The sequence below is a fragment of the Acomys minous genome (genome assembly GCF_964271855.1).
Source record: "Acomys minous genome assembly, chromosome: 2".
NCBI classification, from domain to species: domain Eukaryota; kingdom Metazoa; phylum Chordata; class Mammalia; order Rodentia; family Muridae; genus Acomys; species Acomys minous.
Genome location: NC_140484.1, coordinates 79820785 through 79843204, shown reverse-complemented (window position 1 = coordinate 79843204; position 22420 = coordinate 79820785).

Below are 22420 nucleotides of genomic sequence, written 5' to 3'. Positions count from 1 at the left end.
GCAGATGGAGCACTGTACACATAATAATGAATAAATATTTTTAATTGAAAATAAACTTTTAAATTAACCATAATGACAGGGAGGAAAAACTAGTTCAGAATCTTTCAGTAGCCAGGCGGTGGTGGCACATGCCTTTCTTTAATCCCAGCACTTGGGAGGCAGAGACAGGTGGATTGTTTTGAGTTTGAGGCCAGCCTCTTCTAAACAGCGGGTCCAGGACAGCCAAGGTTCCATAAAGAAATACTGTCTTCAAGAACCAAAACCAAAACCAAACCAAAAGAAACAAAAAAATTTAGTCCGAGGAGCTACACCAGACCTCTGAGACTTTCATTTGATTTACCTTTCATTTTATTTACCTTTATTTCATTTCATTATTTTTTTTATTTCTTTTTTGGGGTGGGGGCAAGGGATTCGTTTTTCACGTTAGGGTTTCTCTGTGTAGCCTTGACTGTCCTGGACTTACAACCATGCTGGGGCCACAGCCTCGGCTGTCTGCAGCCAGCACTCCTGGACTGTGTTACCGCTCTGCCAGACAACACCCACATAGATCACTGTGCCGTGCAGCTCCTAACACAGCACAGTAGGACCCTGTGTTTTGCACACTGACTTCCTAAGAGTGCCATTACCAGCCTGGCAAACAGTTAGAAACAGAATCAAAGGCCACTTCATTTGGACAGTTTAAGAGGAGGCCCCGGTAGGAAGCAGCTGCTAAGATCCACGGCAGGTTTTTAAGGCCCTCTGAAAGGCCCTGACTGCACCATGCTCGCAGGCCCTTGAAATGTGCTCTCCAAATCAGGACCAGTCAGCTCTCCTACAGAAGGCTGATGACTGCCTGCCACTCAGTGAGCCTAGATGCCACTCCAGAGGCTGAGGGGGGGTGGCAGAGCTGACCTCACCAAACCCAACTGCTATTACCAAACCACATGCCAAGAATAGAGAACCTTCTTCTCCAGGGGACACCACTCAGGAGAGCCTGAAGTGCCATCTCAGAAGAGAAATGCTTGCACAGCCCTGAATCACAGCAAGTCTCATGCTGACAATGAAGGAAGTGGTGATGCCTCACAGAGAGGACTTAACAGTTAAGGCTACACATTGAAAACCAGAAAACAAGGGGTGAAGTCAGTCCCCTTATCTTTTGTATACTAAAACTAGATTGCAGTGTTATGACGCATTTAAAACAAACTTCCACTATGTTTTAATAATGTTAATGCCAAGAAAAAAATGAACCTTCCTTATTTTTAATAGTACCTATAATTAAAACAAGCTTGAGGCCAGCATAGATTCACATACACGTGTATATATGGGCATAGATGCAAACATGCATATAAGGATATTCACATGCATACATGCAAACACGCATATCCAGACATACACATGCACACATGTATGGATATATAAATAAACACAGACAGGCACATATACACACACATATATACTCACATATAGATGACCATACACACATGTGCACATGTATACATGCACAAATACATGTAGATATATAATATGTATATGCACATATACATGTCACATAGAGTCTTTAGGTTTCACAAGTTTCATAATCTAACACATAATAGTTAAGAAAAATACATACGTTCTTTCTTGATTTTTTCAGCTACTAGAAATTCATCTCTTTCTATGGTGGGGGCGAAGTTGCTGCCAATGACTCTCACGGCAAACTGGAACTGCTGGAAGGTGAGCAGAGGCTACGAGTTATAACTGGACAGTTTTCTTCACCAGGGCACACAACTCAAGACAGCAAACCACTGTCCCCAGTCTTAACTGCGAGGGCAGAAAAGCCATATGAAATCAGTGACTTGAGTGAAGAGTTCTATAAAATTTGGGAAAAGACAGCAGAGACACAGAAAAATCCTAAAGGAAAACGAAACTGGACTGGTAGCCATTTCAAAGGGAGTGACTGTAGTCACAGAATGGGCGAGGTGCTTGGAAATACGCTGGTCAAAGGCCTCTGTGCAGCTTCCAGCTCCCAGGAAGACAGAGGCCGAATCTGTGCACATGAGTTACAATGTAGGAGTGTCTCTGCTTCCTTTAAAGATACATAAAAATGAGAAGGATGCAGCTTAGCTAAGATAAATGTGCCAGGGCGGAAGTGAAGCTGGAGGGATGCTGGAGAACAGACAGGTGCACAGCACTAACTCAAGGATGAGGATGCCCGCCCGATGTCTGCAAGGCCAGGCATGGGTCAGGAGGTGGAGCTGTCTTTCTTTTCTGTTGCTCTGATAAATTCTCAACCCAAAGCAACTCAAGGGAGAGTAGGTTTATCTGATTCACAATGTTAAGTTACAGTCCATCACTGCAAGGAAATCAATGGGCAGGGACATGAACCAACTGCTCACAGTACATCCAGTGAATAAAGTAATGAATTTAAAATTGTAAGCAAGCCAGCCACAGTGGTGCATGTCTGTAATCCCAGCACTCAGAGAGGCAGAGATAGGTGGATTGCTGTGAGTTCGAGGCCAGTCTGGCCTACAAAGCAAGCCCAGGACAGGCAAGGCTACACAGAGAAACCCTGTCTGGAGGTGGGGGACACACGACAAAGCAAAACTAAAACTGTATGCAGGTGCTCAGTCCCCTTTCTCCACACTCATACAGCCCAGGCTTCTGTCTAGGGAATGGTGACACCCACAATAGGCATGACTTCCCACAAATCAAGAAAATTCCTATGGCCATTTCAGCAGGCCAACCTAGACAATCTCTCAGTGGAACAGCCTTTTCAGGTGATTCTAGATTAATCCACCTCTTGCCAACTTGGCACACAGACATATCACTTTAAGCCATACCCTTCTACTCTTTGTCCCCAAAGTCTCATGTTACTCTCTGAAGTGGTTTGAATAGAAATGGTCCCCATGGGGTCATATACTTGACTGCTTGGCCATTAGGAAGTGGTGCTAATTGCACGGGATTAGGAGGGGTGGCCTTGTTGGAGAAGTGTGTACCTGGGGGTTGGCCTTGAGGTTTCAGAAGCCCAAGCAGGTGGTGGCTCTCACTCTTCCTGCTGCCTGAGGATCCAGATGTAGAGTTCTCAGCCCCTTCTCCCACACCATGTGTACCTGGCCATCACCATAAGTCCCAACAGGATAACAAATTAAACCCCTAAAACTGTAAGCAAGCCCCAATTAAATGTTTTCCTTTTTAAGGGTTGCCATGGTCACAGTGTCTCTTCACAGCAATAGAACAGGGACTAAGACAGAAGTTGGTACTAGGAGCAGGGTATTGCTGTGACAGGCCAGGCCATGCTGATGGTTGGTGGAATGTGCACTTTGTGACTTCGGACTGGAAAGCAGTTATATGTCTTAAGTGGGGCTTACCAGGCCATCCTAATTGGAACAGGGGAGACAGTAGTGCTGAAAACAAACCAGATTATAACTGCCTGGTTCAAGAGGTTTCCAAAAAGAATATTAGAAAATGGCCTACAGACCATCCTTATAATATTTTGTCAAAAATAAGTGAATAAATAAATAAATAAATAGTGCCTTGTTTTGCCCTTGTCTGAAAAAAATCTGCCCGAGGGTAAATTGAAGAGTTTCAGATTAATGGCATTGGCAGAGATTTCAAAACAGCCTAGTATTGATTGTTGCATGGTCATTAGTGGCCAGTCAATCTTATGCAGATCTGTAATGAAAAGGAGCAAGCTGAACAAGGGAAAATACCAATTGTACAGTTTGAGGAGAAAAGAGACACCAGGAAGTGTAATGGAGCTAAGGCCAGTGCTCAGTGAGATAAAAAGCTTAAAGGAAAACCCGATGCTAAAGGGAATAAGGGGGAGCGGTGACCTCAGGGCAAGACCCACCCAGTTAAAGAACTAAGGAAAGGCTGTAGCAGTGAACAGAAAACAAAACAAAGCAAAAATCCCAGAAAGCTGGTGAAAATGTATTTGGACAAGGCAGCAAGTTCCAGCCCTGGCAGTTTCAGCTATGTGGTTTAGTATAAAGGGTAGAAGAAAAGGGTTATGGAATCTCCCTCCACAACTGAGGAAACATGCAGAGGGCAGGCATGCCAGGTGTGTCTGCATGGAGACCCAGAGAGGCCATGCTATGAAGCTGTGAGGGTGAAGCCAGAGTTAAATATTTTCTTTAGAAGAAATGACATGGGGGCTGGAGAGATGGCTCAGAGGTTAAGAGCACTGACTGCTCTTCCAGAGGTCCTGAGTTCAATTCCCAGCAACCACATGGTGGCTCACAACCATTTATAATGTGACTTGATGCTCTCTTCTAGCCTGCAGGTTTACATGTAGGCAGAGCACGGTATACATAATAAATAAAGATCTTTAAAAATGAAAAGAAAGAAATGACACAGACATGGTGTCTCTTTACAACAGAACACTGACTAAGAAGCCCCCATAATGTCAATGTAAAATACAGTCCAATTTTAAGTCTACAAAGTCTTGAGATTTTTCAATATTTTGAAAGTTCAAATTTTTTCTATAAAATCAAAAACAATGTATACATTTCTAACATATAATGGCATAGAACAAATGTACAATTTTCAAAATGGAATAACCAAAGGAATAATCAAAGCAAAACTCCAAATCCAATATGGCCAAAACCAAACCCCGTAGCTCCATGCTTACACCTGGGGCTCGTAATGAAGCTGGCTGGGCTCCGCAGGCTTCAGGCCGCCCATTCCTTCAACCCTTCAACTTGTGGCACGCACAGCTTCTCTTTCCAACTTAGTCCAGTCCCACTTATTGCCTGTAGCTCTTCTTGGCACATGTCCCATGATCCTGGCATCCCCAACACTAGCCACTGAGGGCTTGCTTCTCTCTGGGGACCTCAACCCTGCCAGCAGCTCTCCCTCCCGCCTTCCTTCTTGTGTCTTTCATACTTTCAAAACCAACAGCACATAAAGGGAGCCATCATCTGGAGGTGTAGCCTACACCCACAGACCATAGATGCATCAACTCCTGTGTGCTGCCCTTGAGGAAACACTTTCCTGATGTCCAGTGCAACCACAAGGTGCTGAGCTCTGTATCAGCCAGAGCTGCTTTTCTGTCTGTTCTTCCTTGTTATAAACTTGAAGCTTGAACACACAGCTAACAAATAATTTATTGTTTTTAAATTCAACTTCACTCAAAATCTCACAGAACTGGCAAATGAAGCGAGACCTTAACAAATCTTACAGGCTTGCCCCTGAGCCACCTTGTGACTCAGTCCTTCTCGAAGTGCTCATGACAAGGCTTCCACTGTCCTCATATTCTCTCACTATCCGAGATCCAAAGAGAAAGCCCCGAAACTCTACTCACGGCACCTGATGGCTTTTCTAGCCCCAAATTCCATTGTTTCCATATTCTTCCCACAAACAGTTCCAAAGACACAAAGCCACACAGTCATGCCCCTGGCCCACCCTAATCTAGATAACACCACAGTCATGCCCCTGGCCCACCCTAACCTACATAGTCCCCACAGTCACGCCCACGGGCCACCCTAACCTAGAGAAAGCCTCATTGAAACTCCCTTCCCAGATAATTCTCTATTGTGTCGAAATGACAGTTAATCCTAACTATCCACAGGGACAAATGTCAAGAAAAAAAACATTAAGCCGAGGATGATGGCACACGCCTTTAATCCCAGCACTCGGGAGGCAGAGGCAGGTGGATCGCTGTGAGTTCAAGGCCAGCCAGGTCTACAAAGAGAGTCCAGGACGGAGAAACCTGTCTCAGAAAACCAAAAGAAAAATTAAATACATGATACACACTGCAGAAGCCTAGAGAGGTGCAGCAAGGAAAGGAGTGTCATTCTCTCAAGGGATAGGTAAGAAGGGTAGGAGCTGCATATGTGGAGGAAAAACCAGTGTCCACCCAGTATCCCTGACAACCACTGATCCCATCCAGGCAAACCTCAAAGGATAAGACATACAGCAAGTCAGCAAAGACTAGTGATCAAAGTCAGAGGCTGGCCTCAGAGTTTCAGGAAGCTGAGAGGAAAGACAGGGGCAGTTCCAGTTCCCAACAGCAGCCAGGTCCTTAATAACCCTTCCCCAGGACACAGGACGGAGGAAGCTGAGAGAAAAGACAAAGACGGGCGAAGCTCCCAGCAGCAGCAAGGTCTCCGGCAGTTCTTCCATGAAAAAGCCTGGCACCTGCTTTAAGTACCATCAAGGCATACGGAACAAACAGAGATGCATACAGAGGGGAGGGGCGGGGAAGGGGAAGAGGCAGCTTCTGGGCCTGCTAGTCTGCTCAACACAAGAAAACAAGAGGGCCTGTTCCAAATGGAAGGGAGGGCAAGGACTGGAGCTAGAGGTTGTCCTCTGCTCTCCACACACGCATGTGCTCTCATTCTCACACACGAATGAACATGCCTGTGCGCATGCTCTCTCTCTCTCTCTCTCTCTCTCTCTCTCTCTCTCTCTCTCTCTCTCTCTCTCTCTCACACACACACACACACACACACACAGATTTTTTTAAGTAACTGCAATTAGCCATCATATTTTCTTTAACATTAACAGAATTAAACCAGAAATCAGTGTCAAATCTGAAAAATCACAAACAGCCTTAGTTAAAGCGCCTACTTCTGTGATGAAACACCGTGACCAAAAGCAACTTGGGGAGGAAAGGGTTTATTTGGCTTACATTCTACGTCACCTCTCATCATCATAGCAAGTCAGGATGGGAAGAAATCTGGAGACAGGAGCTGATGCAGAGGCCATGGAGGAGTGCTGTTTAATGGCTTGCTCCTCATGGCTTGCTCAGGCTGTTTTCTTGTAGAACCCAAGATCACCAGCCCAGGGATGGTCCCATCCACCACTAATCCCGCCACTTAATTTACTAATTAAGAAAATGCCCTACAGGCTTGCCTACAGCCCCATCTTAAGGAGCCATTTTCTCAATCAAGTCTCCCTCCTCTCATGACTACAACATGTATCAAGCTGACACTGGGCAGCCAGCACACCAAGTATTCAGAGCTAATCAATACATACTACATATGCAAAAATGAAAATAAATTTAATGAAAATGAAAATCAGATATACTACAAAGACTTGAAGTCAGTAATTTTAGTCTATATAAGAAAATCTACAAAACCGAGCAACTAAACTGAAAGTATGCATTAGGGAACAATAAAACTGTGACGTGACAGGGGCCCTGATCTCACAGAAACTTGAAAGAAGGTCTAATATCAATACTATTCATGTGGAAACACCCACTCACAGCAGAAAAGTCAAATTCTTGGTCAGTGAGAAAATAGCTTCTAGAGCAGAGAAGCTCAAGCCAAGCAGTTACAGCCAACATTAGCAGCCACAGATCAGGCTATCCCTGCCATGCCTGCCACCATTTGGTGACAATGGCACTTCAGCTCTGTGGTCTTCATCTCCAAAACAGAATCCTATCTAATGGTGGGGAAAGCATCAGACAAGGGTACTAAAACAAACCTTAATCTTCAAAACTGCCCCCCCACACACCAAGAAAGATCCAAGTTCAGAGGAGCCCAAGGAGACCCAACTAAGAGGAAGAACGAGACCAAGTGGACTCTCACTAGAACCCTGAGGATTAAGTAACACCAGGGGGAGCCTAAAAAGCAGGAGCTTGGTTAATACTGTGAACTGGAATTCCCAGAAAGGTCACATCCAGGTTAAAGATTCCACAAGGCACTCAGGTGGGTAGTGCACACCTTTAATCCCAGCACTCAAGGAGGCAGAGGAAGTCAGATCTCTGTGAGTTCGAGGCCGGCCTGGTCTACAAAGCGAGTCCAGGACAGCCAGGGCTACACAGAGAAACCCAGTCTTGTGGTGGGTGGGGCGAAGATGCCACAAGGCTGATGGGCCTATTATCACTTCCATGGCTACAGAAGCTGCAATGGAGCAGGTCTAGAGCTCACCCCTCATAGGGCCCACTCACTGGTCACCTTGGCATCTGGCCTGCCATCCACCTTGGTGACTATCAGGTGTTGTGGAATACAGACCCCAGCCCCAACCAACCCTCAGATGAGAGTGTCACCAAACAGGACCTGAGGCCAATAACAGCAACTCGCCCCTTTGCTGTACCCAACCTACCTGACCTTCACTTGGATACATGTGAAAAGCGCCTTGACTCATGACTTTGTTTCACTCTGTTGCTACACTTTATAAAACTGTTACCATGTTACAAGGCATTAGGGGTAACCTGAATCTGTGTACCCAGACCACAGTCACTTATGTTTAGCTCCAAAATAAATTGTCTCTTCCTCCCTTTGAAGTGACAGTTGCGCTTCTGCATCAACAATTACAATGTACCATTTCAGACTGTGACACTGCACCTTGGTGAGCAACATGCTCCTGCTTCTTGCTTCACCACGAGAAGAGATGGTGTTGGGCAAGAGATCTATGTGTGTACAATTTTCTTGTAAATCTAAACCATTCTAAAACACTAGGTGCTTTTAAAAATATAACAGCAGGCCCTCTCTTCACAAACCCTGGCTCTAACTGTTCTGGAACAGCCCATGCTATCAACATTATTTAAGCATCCATTTCAGTACTTTCTGTCTTCAAGACAAGAAGAAAACAATTATAGTTTGGGGAGAGGTGGTTCCTTTTGTAAGCTCAAAAATTAATCTCAACTTGTACCATATAACAAAAAACTGACTCATTTCACACAAAATAATATAATATAACCTCTCCCCGGGAAAAAGATGAAAAGAAAGAAATCTTTATGACTTTGGATTTGATAACAGTTCTTCACACAACACCAAAATCATGATCATTTTAAAATACGTTTTCTCTTATTTATTGGGTGGGGGTGTCCTGAGGGAAAGGTGGCATGCTAGAACTCAAAGGACCAGCTGGATGTCCTGGTGCACACCTGTAATCTCAGCACTCCGGGAGGGAGAGGCAAGAGGATCGCTCTGAGTTCGAGGCCACCCTTGTCCACAAAGCAAGGCCAGTACAGCCAAGGCTACACAGAGAGAACCTGTCTTGAAACAAAGAAACAAAAATAAAATTAAAAAAAGAAATCACAGGACTACTTCCCAAGCCAGTCCCAGCCTGCACCCTTGTGCAGGAGGCTGTCTGTCTTGCTGCTTTAATCACTGAGCAGCAGACTGGATACTAGCTGGTTCTTGAGCTTCCAGATGATTCTTCTGTCTCTGCCTCCCATACTGCCTTAGGACTGCTGTTATTACAGACACACACCACCAAGCAAGGCTTTGTACACAGGTTCTGGAGACTATAGGGCAAGCTCTTTTACCGGCTGAGCCATCTCCCTGCCCCTCCCCCTTTCCAATATGAAGAAGAGAATTCACCAAGATGTTGAGGCAAGGGAGATGGCTCAGCAGCTAAGAGCCCTGTTGCTCTTCCAAAAGACCAGAGTCCAATTCCCAGCCCATGGCAGCTCACAACCATTAGCAACTCAGGGTCCAGGGATCCTGCATCCTCTTGTGACCTGTGCAGTCAATGCACATGCATAGTGCACAGACAGACATGGGAGTAAAATATCTATACACATAAGTATTTCTAGAAAGCCTTTAAAAATACTAATAATTTTGCTCTGAAAAAAAAAAACAACAACAACTGTTAAGAGTTAAAATACCGGGGTGGGGAGGGAGAGATTTCAAAGCACAAAACAATAGACTCATAGCTAGAAAAATAACATTCAAAGTTATAAAATTGGAAGACGCAATCCAGCAAGAACACAAGCAAATGCTATGAAGGAAACAAAATGAGACGCAGCATTAGGAAGAGCTATGAGTGTCCAAACAAGAAGTCAGGACAAGATGCTCAACAGCATCAGGCAAGGGAAATGAAACAGTAAACTACCACCACACACCTGTCAGACCGCAACACAACACCAATACAGACTGCGACAACAGAGAATGCAGTGGACTCAGCAACCCCAACTCCATTCACAGCAAAGGCAGCAGCATCTTCAAGGAGCTTTATGGAATACTTCATCCTGCATCTCTCTGAGAGACCAGTGAGTCCCAAGGGACAATCATAAATGGGGGGAGGGGGGCGAGAGGACACAGAATTTTGCTAAAAAGCAGCGTTCCAATCACCTGTAGGCTGTGAAACTTTTATCAATCAAAAGGGACTTTAATGTAAAATTCAAATTTAAAAATCCATAATGAATAACTTCAAAATTCAGTTTTAACTATGAGCTTCTTTCTGGAAGGTAAAAAATGTTGGACCCAATGCAATAAATGAAAAGTGATTTTATGGTCATAACCAACAACCTTAGCTATCTGATTTCACCTGTGACTGGGACAGTCGATCAAAAAGGTACACTGTCCTCTACTCACTCTCCCCAGATGCTGAAATGACCCTCACTCGCTCTTCCTGGATCGCTAGAGTAGCCGCTTCAATTCCTAGAGGCTTACTTTCCTCCTAAGCTCCTTCTATCCACCTTCCCACATAGATTAGCACTTTACCCCTTTCGCTGTTCATCAACAGAGCAGTCACATCTCCTCCATTAGACAGTAAGAGCATCTCTTATGACATATCTGGGACGAGGGGGATTCAGAGATCTCTTACATGAATGAATTCCACAATCAAACATCACAAGGTATAAAGCATTAAGTCAATGCTTCAATAGTGACACACAGCAACTCATCTATGGCTTTGACAAGTTGGTACAAATTATGAAAGATCAAAAGGCTCGCTCAATTTTTAAAACACAATTTTGCTTAAAGCCTGTCTTGAAAACATGGCTATTTAGCCCTTAACGGTCTGAGGCATAAGGAGCAACTAACCCAGTCATGTCAATTACTAAAATGTTCCCTCATGACGCATCCCCACTCATCTCCAAAATGAGCTTCAAGAGACGAGACCCTTGACCTTCCCCCCCCCTACTGAAAGGGAAATCTTTTTATTAGCATTAAAGCAACCAGAACAGCAGAGCTCTCTAACTCATAAGGGCAGGTGGAAAGGTATGCTAGCCCAAGGTCATAAGTCACAAAGAATGCGGAGATGGGAGACAAAAGCCTCCTGAGTGTTCCAAGGACTGGCTGGCCATAAAAGATAGGGAGAATACACAAGGACAAATTCCTGAGAGAAACAGGTACCGGACATGGTCGAGTGAGTAATGAGCCAAGACCCCTCATCTGATCTTATGGTGTCTGCTTAATCCCCCCCTTGAGGCCCGCACACAATGGTCCAGGTTTGAGTTTAACCAGATGTGTTGTTAGCTCAGATAAACATCTACCCTCAGGTTCCAAGAAAGACAGGAACCAAGGACTGTACCGATGTGATTAAGTCTGAGCTTACCCCAGATCTGCCTATGCAATTTGCTGATGTTCAAATGTTTGAAACAACCAATCGTGTGTGGCCACGCCAAAACTTCCCACTCCCCCTCACCCTGGCCCATATAAACCCCTAACCCCTGGGCTTCTGGTTCGACCCCTCTGTCTCCTGCATAAGCTACGCCAATAAACTGCCTCATGTGTTTACAGCAAGACGGTTGTTTGTGTTTCTTTGGGTGCACGCCATCCCAAGGCTTGAGTGAGGGTCTCCCTTTGGGGGTCTTTCATTTTGGGGGCCTGTCCGGGATTTGTGCGACCACCCAAGACCCCCAACGACTGCTTGGGGGTAGGTCTGTGTGAGTTTTGTGTGTCTGAGTACAGTGCTGCTGATTTTGTGTCTTGGTTTCAGTTTCTGGCAGCTGCCGCTGTGGGCTGTAAAGACCCAGTGGCTGCGGAGGCAGACATGCTAGGGCCGCAGGCTGCAACCCTGGGGGATGCCCTAAGGGTGAAGGGGAGTCAGGACAGCCTGACTGCCTTTTTCAGGATGAAGGAGACAGAGTGCTCCTTCTTGAGGGGAAGGTGCAGAAGCCTACCCCATCGGAACTTGCGTTCAGTTGGTTGTACAAGTCCAGACGCAGATGAGTGTGCTTGGATGTGGTAGTGTCTTGTGTACTTATATTGTTTTTGTGCTTCTTGTTTTTGAAATGGGACAGACTGTGACGACCCCTTTATCTTTGTCTTTGGACCATTGGACGGACGTTAGGGCAAGAGGACATAATCTATCCGTAAAAATTAAGAAAGGACCCAGGCAGACCTGCTATTAGAGCTGTCAGAGCAGTTATTTTTCAGGAAAGATCAGGGTCACATCCAGACCAACAGCCTTTCATCACCGTTGGGAAGATTTGGCCCATTACCTACCGCCGTGGCTCAAGCCCTTCATCCCACCTCGCCCAAGCTCCTGACTCTTGGTGGTGCGAGAAGGCACCACAGAAGACAAATCAAAACCATGGCAGAGTGGAGGAAGCGAGCCCAGTGCACCACCGGAGCCCATCTGTAAAATATATCCTGATATAGCAGAACCCCATAAATGGCCCATGTCCCTGCTCCCACCATATCCCTGAGTTCCCCAGCTGGCAGCCCCAACCTCAGCCCCACCCCCGGCTTCTAGGGCAATGGGTGATGGACCCTCAGCGGACACTGGGGGCCACCTTGGAGCAACCCCTGAGGGGCCTGTTTCCACCATGGCTCTGCCCCTTAGTGCTGTCGGGCCAGCCCCAACAGGCAAAAAATGCGTTACAACTCCTACAGTATTGGCTTTTTTTCTTCCTCCGATCTCTATAATTAAAAAAACTAACCACCCACCTTTTTCAGAGAACTCTACAGGACTTACAGGTCTGATTAAGTCCATGATGTTCTCCCACCAACCCACATGGGATGACTGTCAGCAGCTTCTACAGGTTTTATTGACCACCGAGGAGAGAGAAAAAGTTCTCCTAGAGGCTCGAAAGAATATCCGAGATGACGCTGGACACCCCGTCCAGACCCTGGCCAAAATAGATGAAGGAGTCCCCTTGACCCGTCCTCAGTGTGACTACTACACGAAAAAAAGGTAGGGAATGCCTGCCCATTTACCGTCGGGCTCTGGTGGCAGGTCTCAGAGGGGCCGTGAAGAGGCCCACCAATTTGGCGAAGGTAAGAGAAGTCTGAGCCCCCCTCGGTGTTTCTAGAGAGGCTCATGGAGGGTTACTGGAGATATAACCATTATGACCCTACGTCAGAGGTACAGCAAGCCTCTGTAATCATGGCTTTCATTGGACAGTCAGCATCTGATATTAAAAAAAACTATAGCGCATTAGCACATTGAGAGATTACAAGATTATACCATCAGGGATGTGGTAAGGGAGGCTGAGAAAGTTTAGCATAAAAAGGAGACAGAGTAAGTGAAACAGGAAAGAAAAAAGAAGGAGAGAGCTGAGGATAAGGAAGGAGAAAAGAAAGAGAGAGCTGAGGATAAAAAAGAAAAGAAAAAAGACAGAAAAAAATCTGATGAGAATACTGGCCACAGTGGTAGGAGAAAGAATGTGTCAGGAAACAGGCAGGCCTAGGCAGACAGGGAACCTGGATGACAAGAGAAGGCAGGGGCCAAGGAGACCCAGAAAAGATTGAACGCTGCCACCTGATCCCAAAGATGCCTTCTTCTGTCTGATATTGCACCCTAACAGCCAATCCCTGCTTGCCTCTGAGTGGCAAGACCCTGAAAACAGAAGAACTGGACAGCTTACGTGGACGAGATTGCCCCAGGGGTTTAAAATCTCCCCCACCCTATTTGATGAAGCCCTACATTGGGACCTTGCCCCTTTCCATGCTAATAATCCCCAGGTGACTCTTCTACAGTATGTAGATGACCTCCTATTGGCTGCAGAGACCCGTGAAGAATGCGAGCTTGGGACTCAGAAAATCCTGGCTGAGTTAGGTGAGTTGGGGTATTGGGCTTCTGCCAAAAAGGCACAACTGTGCCAGACTGAAGTGACATATCTGGGATACAACACCTTGAAAAACAATGGTGGCTCACAAAAGCCAGGAAACGGACAGTGAATCAGATCCCGACCCCAACCACCCTCGCCAGGTAAGAGAATTCCTGTGGACTGCGGGATTCTGCAGGCTTTAGATTCCCAGGTTCGCCACTCTAGCAGCCCCATTATACCCTCTAACAAGAGAAAGGGGGGAGTTCACTCAGACTAAGAAACACCAATTGGCTTTTAATACCCTCAAAAAGGCACTGATACAAGCCCCTACCCTAGCACTGCCTGATCTGAACAAGCCTTTTACTCTGTACATCCACAAGCAGAAGGGGGTTGTCAGGGGGGTCCTCACCCAAACTCTAGGACCCTGGAAGCGCCCAGTGGCCTATCTGTCAAAAAAACTGGATCCTGTGGCCCTCTTGTTTGCTGGCGATAGCAGCAACAGCTGTATTGTTTTAAAAAATGCTGATAAGTTAACCATGGGCCAAAATGTGATGGTGGTGGCCTCCCATGCCCTCAAGAGCATTATCAGACAACCACCAGACTGTTGGATGACCAACGCCCGGATGACCCACTACCAGAGCTTGTTGCTGACAGAGCGGGTGACCTTCGCTCCACCCGCCATCCTTAACCCTTTCACCTTGCTACCCAAAGCTGGCGAGACCCCAGTACATCATTGTGAAGAGATACTGGCTGAAGAAACAGGGACTCAGTCAGACCTCACTGACGGGCCATGGCCTGGGGTAATAACTTGGTTCACCGAAGGAATTAGCTTTGTGGTAGCAGGTAAGCGAAGGGCTGGGGCAGCGGTAGTGGATAAAAAGTCTGTCATCTGGGCCAGCAATTTACCAGAAGGGACGTCGGCCCAAAAAGCTGAACTTATTGCTTTGACCCAAGCAGTAAGACTGGCGGAGGGAAAGGTTATCAATATCTACACTGATAGCCAGTATGCTTTCGCAACAGCTCATGTCCACGGAGCAATTTATAGACAACGTGGGCTGCTGACTTCAGCTGACAAAGACATTAAAAAATTTCTCACTTTGTTAGAGGCTGTCCATTTGCACCACAAGGTGGCGATCATCCATTGCCAAGGACATCAAAAAGAGACTGGCCCCATAGAAAGGGGGAACCAAATGGCTGACCAGATGGCCAAAGAGGTGGCACGAAGACCGATGATTCTAAGAGCTAAGGTTATGCCCCAACATGCTGAGGGGATTCCCGAGAAAAGGATCCTCACAGAGGAAAAGGGGCTAGAATACCTGGCTAGTATACACCGCCTTACCCACCTAGGGCTGAAGAAGATGACGGAACTGCTCAATAAGTCTCCTTATCACATCCCCAGACTACAAAAGACAGCAGAGGGTCTGGTAAAAAAAAACCTGCAAGACTTGCACTCTTACTAATGCCGGGTCCAGCAGACACTGTGCAGGAAAGCGCTTGTGGAGAGATCGACATAGAACTTATTTGGAGGTTGATTTCACTGAAGTCAAACCGGCCCGATATGGTAATAAATACCTTTTAGTTTTCATAGACACCTTCTCAGGGTGGGTTAAGGCATTCCCCACAAAAAAGGAAATTGCAAATGTAGTGGCCAAGAAGATACTTGAAGAAATCCTTCCCCGGTTCGGGATACCTAAGGTCATTGGGTCGGTCAATGGGCCTGCCTACGTCGCCCAGGTAAGTCAGAGACTGGCCAGAAAATTGGGGATAAATTGAAAATTACATTATGCTTATAGACCCCAGAGCTCAGGACAGGTAGAAAGGACAAATAAAACTATAAAGGAGACCTTAACAAAATAGACCTTAGAGACTGGTGAGGTGATTGGACAGCCCTTCTCTCCCTTGCCTTGTTCCAGGTACAGAACACGCCTGGACCGTTGGGACTGACACCCTTTGATATACTGTTTGGTGCACCACCACCTCTGTTTAAAATCCTAGAGAGTGTGGCGTGTCCCGATAACAGTTTTGTACCTTCCACCCATCTTTTAGCCCATTTAAAGGCTCTCGAGACGATCAGGCAAGACATTTGGGAACAGCTGAAAGATGCCTACACTGCTAGAGACCCTACAGTTCCTCATCAGTTCAAGATTGGAGACACCATCTTGGTATGGAGACACGGAGCTGAGAATCTCAAGGCATGGTGAAAAGAACCCTACCTGGTACTGTTAATGGCTCCAACTGCCGTAAGGTAGAAGGAATCCCCACCTGGGTCCATGCTTCACCTGTGAAAAGGACTCCTTTTGATACTAATCAAGATAAATGGATCCTAAAAAAGACTAATAATCCTCTAAAGCTGCGTCTGCATCACAGATGCAACCCTAAGTCAAGACAACAACCCTCATGCTCCGATACAACAGACTTGGGAGGTGATCAAAAAAAAGGGGGAACAAAAACAGGCTAGATAAAAGACAGAGGGACAGAAAAGCTCAACAAGTTGGTTTGATTCCTGGCTCACCTGGTCCCCCTGGATGACTATCCTATTTTCTGCTTTAGCTGGGCCAGTGTTGGTTATTTGCTTGATTTTAATTTTTGGCACGTGTATGGTAAATAGGTTACTTATTCTTATTAGAGATAAAATTAGTGCTGTTCAACTGATGGTACTAAGATAACAGTACCAATCAATAAGAGACCCTGACAGGGCAGAGTATAAATCTTTTAGTATAAAATAAAATAATACTCAAAAATTAGAACAGATATACTAAGATTAGAATTATCAAGTAAAAGAAGAGGGGAATGAAAGGGAAAATTTTTAATTAGCATTAAAGCAACCAGAACAGCAGCGCTCTCTAACTCATAAGTGCAGGTCGACAGGTGTGCTAGCCCAAGGTCCCAGATGATAAGTCACAAAGAATGTGGAGATAGGAGACAAAAGCCTCCTGAGTGTTCCAAGGACTGGCTGGCCATAAAAGATAGGGAGAATACACAAGGACAAATTCCTGAGAGAAACAGGTACCGGACATGGTCGAGTGAGTAATGAGCCAAGACCCTTCATCCGATCTTATGGTGTCTGCTTAATCCCCCCCTTGAGGCCCGCACACAATGGTCCAGGTTTGAGTTTAACCAGATGTGTTGTTAGCTCAGATAAACATCTACCCTCAGGTTCCAAGAAAGACAGGAACCAAGGACTGTACCCATGTGATTAAGTCTGAGCTTACCCCAGATCTGCCTATGCAATTTGCTGATGTTCAAATGTTTGAAACAACCAATCGTGTATGGCCGCGCCAAAACTTCCCACTCCCCCCGACCCTGGCCCATATAAACCCCTAACCCCTGGGCTTCTGGGTCGACCCCTCTGTCTCCTGTGTGAGATACGTGTCGACCCGGAGCTCCGCCAATAAACTGCCTCATGTGTTTACAGCAAGACGGTTGTTTGTATGTCTTTGGGTGCACGCCATCCCGAGGCTTGAGTGAGGGTCTCCCTTCGGGGATCTTTCACTACCACAGCAAAGTGGGCAGAAATGCTTTGAGGTCTGGCTTCTTAGAAGCACTATTCGCTACTTGAACTCTCCGGGGAAAAAAACCTAGCATCGTTCAACCCTGGACTCATCACCAGAGGCAGAAATGACAGCAGAGTGGGAAGCATGCAGAAGCAGAGCTGCAGTGTGCGGTGCGGTCTGGACAAGGAAGCAAAAGCAAAGCCCTGCTACAGCAGCTCAGGCCGGGGGCCCCCGGCAGGGACATCCCACACGGGCGCCGCATCCCTTTCCTTTCGCGGGGGCCAGGGATAACAACTACCCCGCTGGCCAGTGTCATGGCGCTCAGCATCCACAGCTTGCAGCCCCACCGCACGTACCTTCGCTCCGACCCAGGATCCAGCAGCACAGTTTTTGCAGCAGAACTTGGGGCGAGTTCTGATCCAGGGTTGCCATTACTGCGCCTGGACTGCGCGCCACAGCCTCCCCTTGCCCCAGGATCTCGCGCCCGGAGTACAGCGCCGCCATATTCGTGGAAGCGGCAAAAGCGCCTGCCTCCCTTTATGCACTGCTTCCCGCTCGAGGCGCACATGTGCCCCCACCTCGGCGCCGGTCTTCACAGCTTCTCGGCGCCGGAAGCATTGTGGCGGCAGCTGTAGGGTTAGTGTTAGGGTTATGTTAGGATTAGGGTTAGGGTTACATTCATGGTTAAGATTAGGTTACCATTAGGCTTAGGGTTAGGGTTAGCGTTAGGATTGGGTTAGGGTTAAGGTTATGGTTATGGTTATGGTTAATTTAGTGTTTGAGTTATTGTTATGGTAAGTGTTAGGGTTAGGGTTAGGATAGGGTTAGGGTTAGGTTTATCGTTAGGGTCAATGTTAAGGTGAGGTTTAAGGTTAGGGTTGGGGTTGGGGTTAGGTTTATGTTTACGGTTAGGGTAAGTTTGGGGTTAGGGTTGGGGTTAGTGTTAGGGTGGGGTTAGCGTTAGGGTTAGGGGTAATGTTAGGGTTAGGGTCAGGTTTAGGGTTAGGGTTAGGGTAAGGTTAGTGTTAGTGTTAGTGTTAGTGTTAGGGTTATTATTAGGGTTTGGTTTAGATTTAGCATTAGGTGTAGGGTTAGGGTTAAGGTTAAGGTTAGGTTAGGCTTAAGATTAGGGTTATGGTTTGGGTTAGGGTTAGGTTTAGATTTGAGTTTGGGCTTATGGTAGGGTTAGTGTTAGGGTTGGGTTAGGGTTAGTGTTCTGGTTAAGGTTAGGGTTTAGTTTAGGGTTAGTGTTAGGTTTAGGCTTAGGTTGGGTTTAGGCATAGGGTTAGGATTAGTTTTAGGTTTACGGTTAGGGTTAGGGTTATGCTTAGGGTTAGGGTTACTCTTAGGGTTAGGGTTAGGTTAGTATTAGGGTTAGGGTTAGGTTAGGGTTAAGTTTAGGATTAGGGTCAGGTTTATGTTTTAGGGGTAGGTTTAGGATTAGGGTTTGGTTAGGCTAGGGTTAAGGTTTGGTTTTGGTTAGGGTTAAGGTTAGGGGTAGGGGTAGGGATAGGTTTAGGGTTAGGGATAGGTTAGGGTTAGTGTTAAGGTTAGTGTTAGTGTTAGGGTTAGGGATTCGTTTAGGGTTAGGGTTGTGGTTGCAGTTGGGGTTAGGGTTAGGGTTCCTGTTAGGGTTAGAATTAGGGTTAAGGTTACATTTAGGTTTAGGGTTAGGTTAGGGTTAGGATTAGGATTAGGGCTAGGTTTAGGGTTACAGTTAGGGTTAGTGTTAGGATTAGGGTTAAGGATACGTTTAGGTTTAGGGTTAGGTTAGGGTTAGGATTAGGGTTAGGATTAGGTTAGGGTTAGGGTTAGTGTTAGAGTTAGGGGTTATTTTTATGGTTAGGTTTAGGGTAGTGTTAGGGTTATGTTAGGGTTAGGGTTAGGGGATATTTTTATGGGTAGGTTTAGGTTAGGGTTAGGGTTAGGTTTGGGTTATGGTTATGGGTAGGGTTACGGTTAGGTTAGGGTTACAGTTATCATTATGATTAGGGTTAGGGTTAGTGTTACGCTTAAGATTAGTCTTAGTTTTAGGTTTAGGGTTAGGAATAGTGTTAGGGTTAGTTTAGGGTGAGGGATATGTTTAGGGTTAGGTTAGGTTAGGTTAGGGTTAGGGGTTAGATTCCGGGTTAGGGTTAGCGTTAGGTTAGGGTTAGCATTAGGGTAGGGTTAGGGTTAGAGTTTGGGTTAGGTTAGGTTTAGGGTTAGGGTTAAGGTAAGGTTTAGGTTTAGGTTAGGGTTAAGGTTAGGGTTAGGGTTAAGTTTAGTGTTAGTTTTAGGGTTACAATTAGGGTTAGGATAGGGTAAGGGTTAGGTTAGTGTTAGTGTAAGGGTTTGGTTTAGGGTTAGGTTTGTTGGTGACGTTGGGGTTAGGGTTACGGTTACGCTTAGGGTTAGGGTTAGGATTAAAGTTAGGTTTAGTGTTATGGTTGATTTTGAGGTTATCGTTTGGCTTAGGATTGAATTAGAGCTTGGGATAGAGTTAGGGTTGGGTTAGGATTAGATTTAGGGTTAGGGTTGGGGTTAGGGTTAGGTTACGGTTCGCATTAGGGTTAGCTTTAGGGTTAGGTTTAGCTTATGGTTAGGGTTAGGATTAGGGTTTGGGTTAGGGTTAGGGTTAGGTTAGTGTTAGTGTTAGGGTTAGGGTTAGGATAACAGTTGAGTTTGGGGTTAGCGTTAGGTTTAGGGTTAGGGTTATGTTAGGGCTAGTGTTCGGGTTAGGGTTAGGGTTAGGTTTATGGTTAGGATTAGGTTTAGGATTAGGGTTATGGTTAGGGTTAGGGTTAGGTTAATGTTAGGGTTACTGTTACGGTTAGGGTTAGGTTTAGGGTTAGAGTTTAGAGTTAGGGTTAGGTAAGGGCTAGTGTTAGTGTTAGGGTTAGGGTCAAGGTTCGGTTTTAGGGTTAGTGTTAGGGTAGGGTTTGATTAGGCTTAGAGATAGGATTAGGTTTCGGTTTGGATAAGGTTATGGTTAGGGTTAAGGATAGGGTTAGGGTTAGGTTAGGGTTAGGGTTAAGGATAGGGTTAGGGTTAGGTTAGGGTTAGGGTTAGTATTGGGGTTAGGGTTTGGTTTAGGTTTATGGTTGTGGTTGTAATTGGGGTTAGGGTTAGGGTTCCTTTTAGGATTATGGTTAGGGTAAAGGTAAGAGTTAGGTTTAGGGTTAGGTCAGGTTAGGGTTAGGGTTAGGGTTAATATTATGGTTAGGGTTACAGTTAGGATTAGGCTTAGGGATATGCTTAGGGTTAAGGTTAGGGTTAGGTTAGGATTAGGGTTAGGTTAGGGCTAGGGTTAGTGTTAGGGTTAGGAGTTATTCTTATGGTTAGGTTTAGGTTAGGGTTATGGTTAGGTTTGGGTAATGGTTAGGGTTAGGGTTAGGTTTAGAGTCATGTTTAGGGTTAGTGTTAATTAGGGTTACGGTTATCATTAGGATTAGGGTTAGGGTTAGGGTTAGGTTAGGTTTAGTGTTAGGGTTAAGGTTAGGTTTGTGTTTTGGTTAGGCTTAGGATTAGTGTTAGTGGTAGGGTTAGGTTAGGGTTAGTTTTAGCGTTAGGTTTAGGGTTTGGGTTAGGTTTAGTGTTAGGGTAAGATTAGTGTTAGTGATAGGGTTATGGTAAGAGTTAAGTTAGGGTTATGGTTAGGTTAGGGTTAGAGTAAGGGTTTGGTTTAGGCTTAGGTTTGTGTGTGTGGTTGGTGTTAGGGTTAGGGTTACGCTTAGTGTTAGGGTTAGGATTAAGTTTAGGTTTAGTGTTAGGGTTGATTTTGGAGTCATCGTTAGGCTTAGGGTTGAGTTTGAGCTTAGGGATAGTGTTAGGTTTAGGGTTGGGTTTGGGTTAGAATTATGGTCATGGTTACGGTTAGGTTTAGATTTAGGTTAGGGTTAGGGTAGGGGTAAGGTTAGGGTTAGGGCTAGGGTTATTGTTATGTTAGGGTTGGTGTTAGGATTTGGGTTAGGGTTAGGTTAGGGTAAGTGTAAGGGTTAGGCTTATGGTTAGGGTGAGGTTTAGGTTTAGCATTTGGGTTAGTGTTAGGGTAATGTTTATGGTTATGGGTAGGGTTAAGTTAGGGTTAGGGTTAGGGTTAGGGTTTGGTATAGGGTTAGGGTTCTGGTGGGTGTTGTGGTTAGGGTTAAGGTTTAGGTTAGGGTTAGGGTTAAGTTTAGGGTTAGGTTTAGAGTTGAGTTTGAGCTTAGGGTAGGGTTAGGGTTAGGGTTAGGATTAGGGTTTGGTTAGGTTTGGGGTTAGGGTTAAGTTTAGGGTTCAGATTAAGGTTAGGGTTAGGGTTAGGTTAGGGTTAGGGTTTGGGTTAGGTTAGGGTTAGTGGTAGGTTTAGGGTTTGGTTTAGGGTTAGGGATGTGGTGGCTGTTGGGGTTAGAGTTAAGGTTCTGGTTAGGGTTAGGTTTAGGCATAAGGTTAGGGCTAGGTTTAGGGTTAGGTTGGGGTTAGGTTTAGGGTTAGGTTCATGGTTGGGATTAGGGTTAGGTATATGCTTAGGGTATGGTTAGGGTTAGGTTTAGATTGGGGTTATTGTTAGAATTAGGGTTAGGGTTAGGTTAGGGTTAAGGTTAGTGTTAGGATTAGGGGATATTTTATGGTTAGGGGTAGGTTATGGTTAGGGCAAGGCATGGGTTATGGTTATGCTTATGGTTGAGGTTAGAGTTAGCGTTAGGTGTAGAGTTAGTGTTAAGTTAGGGTTATGGTTATCATTAGGATTAGGGTTAGGGTTAGGTTAGGATTTGTGTTAGGGTTAAGTTAGGGTTAGAGTTAGGATTAGTATTAGGGTTAGGGTAGGGATAGGGTTAGTTTAGGGTTAGGGATAGGATTAGGGTTAGGATTAGGCTTTGTGTTAGGCTTAGGGTTATGGTATGGTATAGGGGTATTGATAGGGGTTAGTTTTCGGGTTAAGGTTAGGGTTAGGTTTATGGTTAGTTTAGGGTTAGTGTTAGGGTTTGGGTTAGGGTTAGGCTAAGGTGAGGGTTAGGTTTATTGTTAGGTTAGTGTTAGGTTAGGTTTAGGTTTGAGTTAAGGTTAGGGTTAGGTTTGGTTAGGGTTAGGGTTAGGGCTAGGTTTAATTTTAATTTTAGGGATAGGGTTAGGTTTAGGGTTAGTGTTAGGTTGTGGTTAGGGTTAGGCTTAGGTTAGAGTTAGTGTTAGGGAAAGGGTTAGGGTTTGGTTTAGGGTCAGTTTTGTGGGTGGGGTTTTGGTTAGGGTTAGGGTACACTTATGATTACTGTTAGGATTAAGGTTGGGTTTAGTGTTAGGGATGATTTTGTGGTTATCGTTAGGCTTAGAGTTGAGT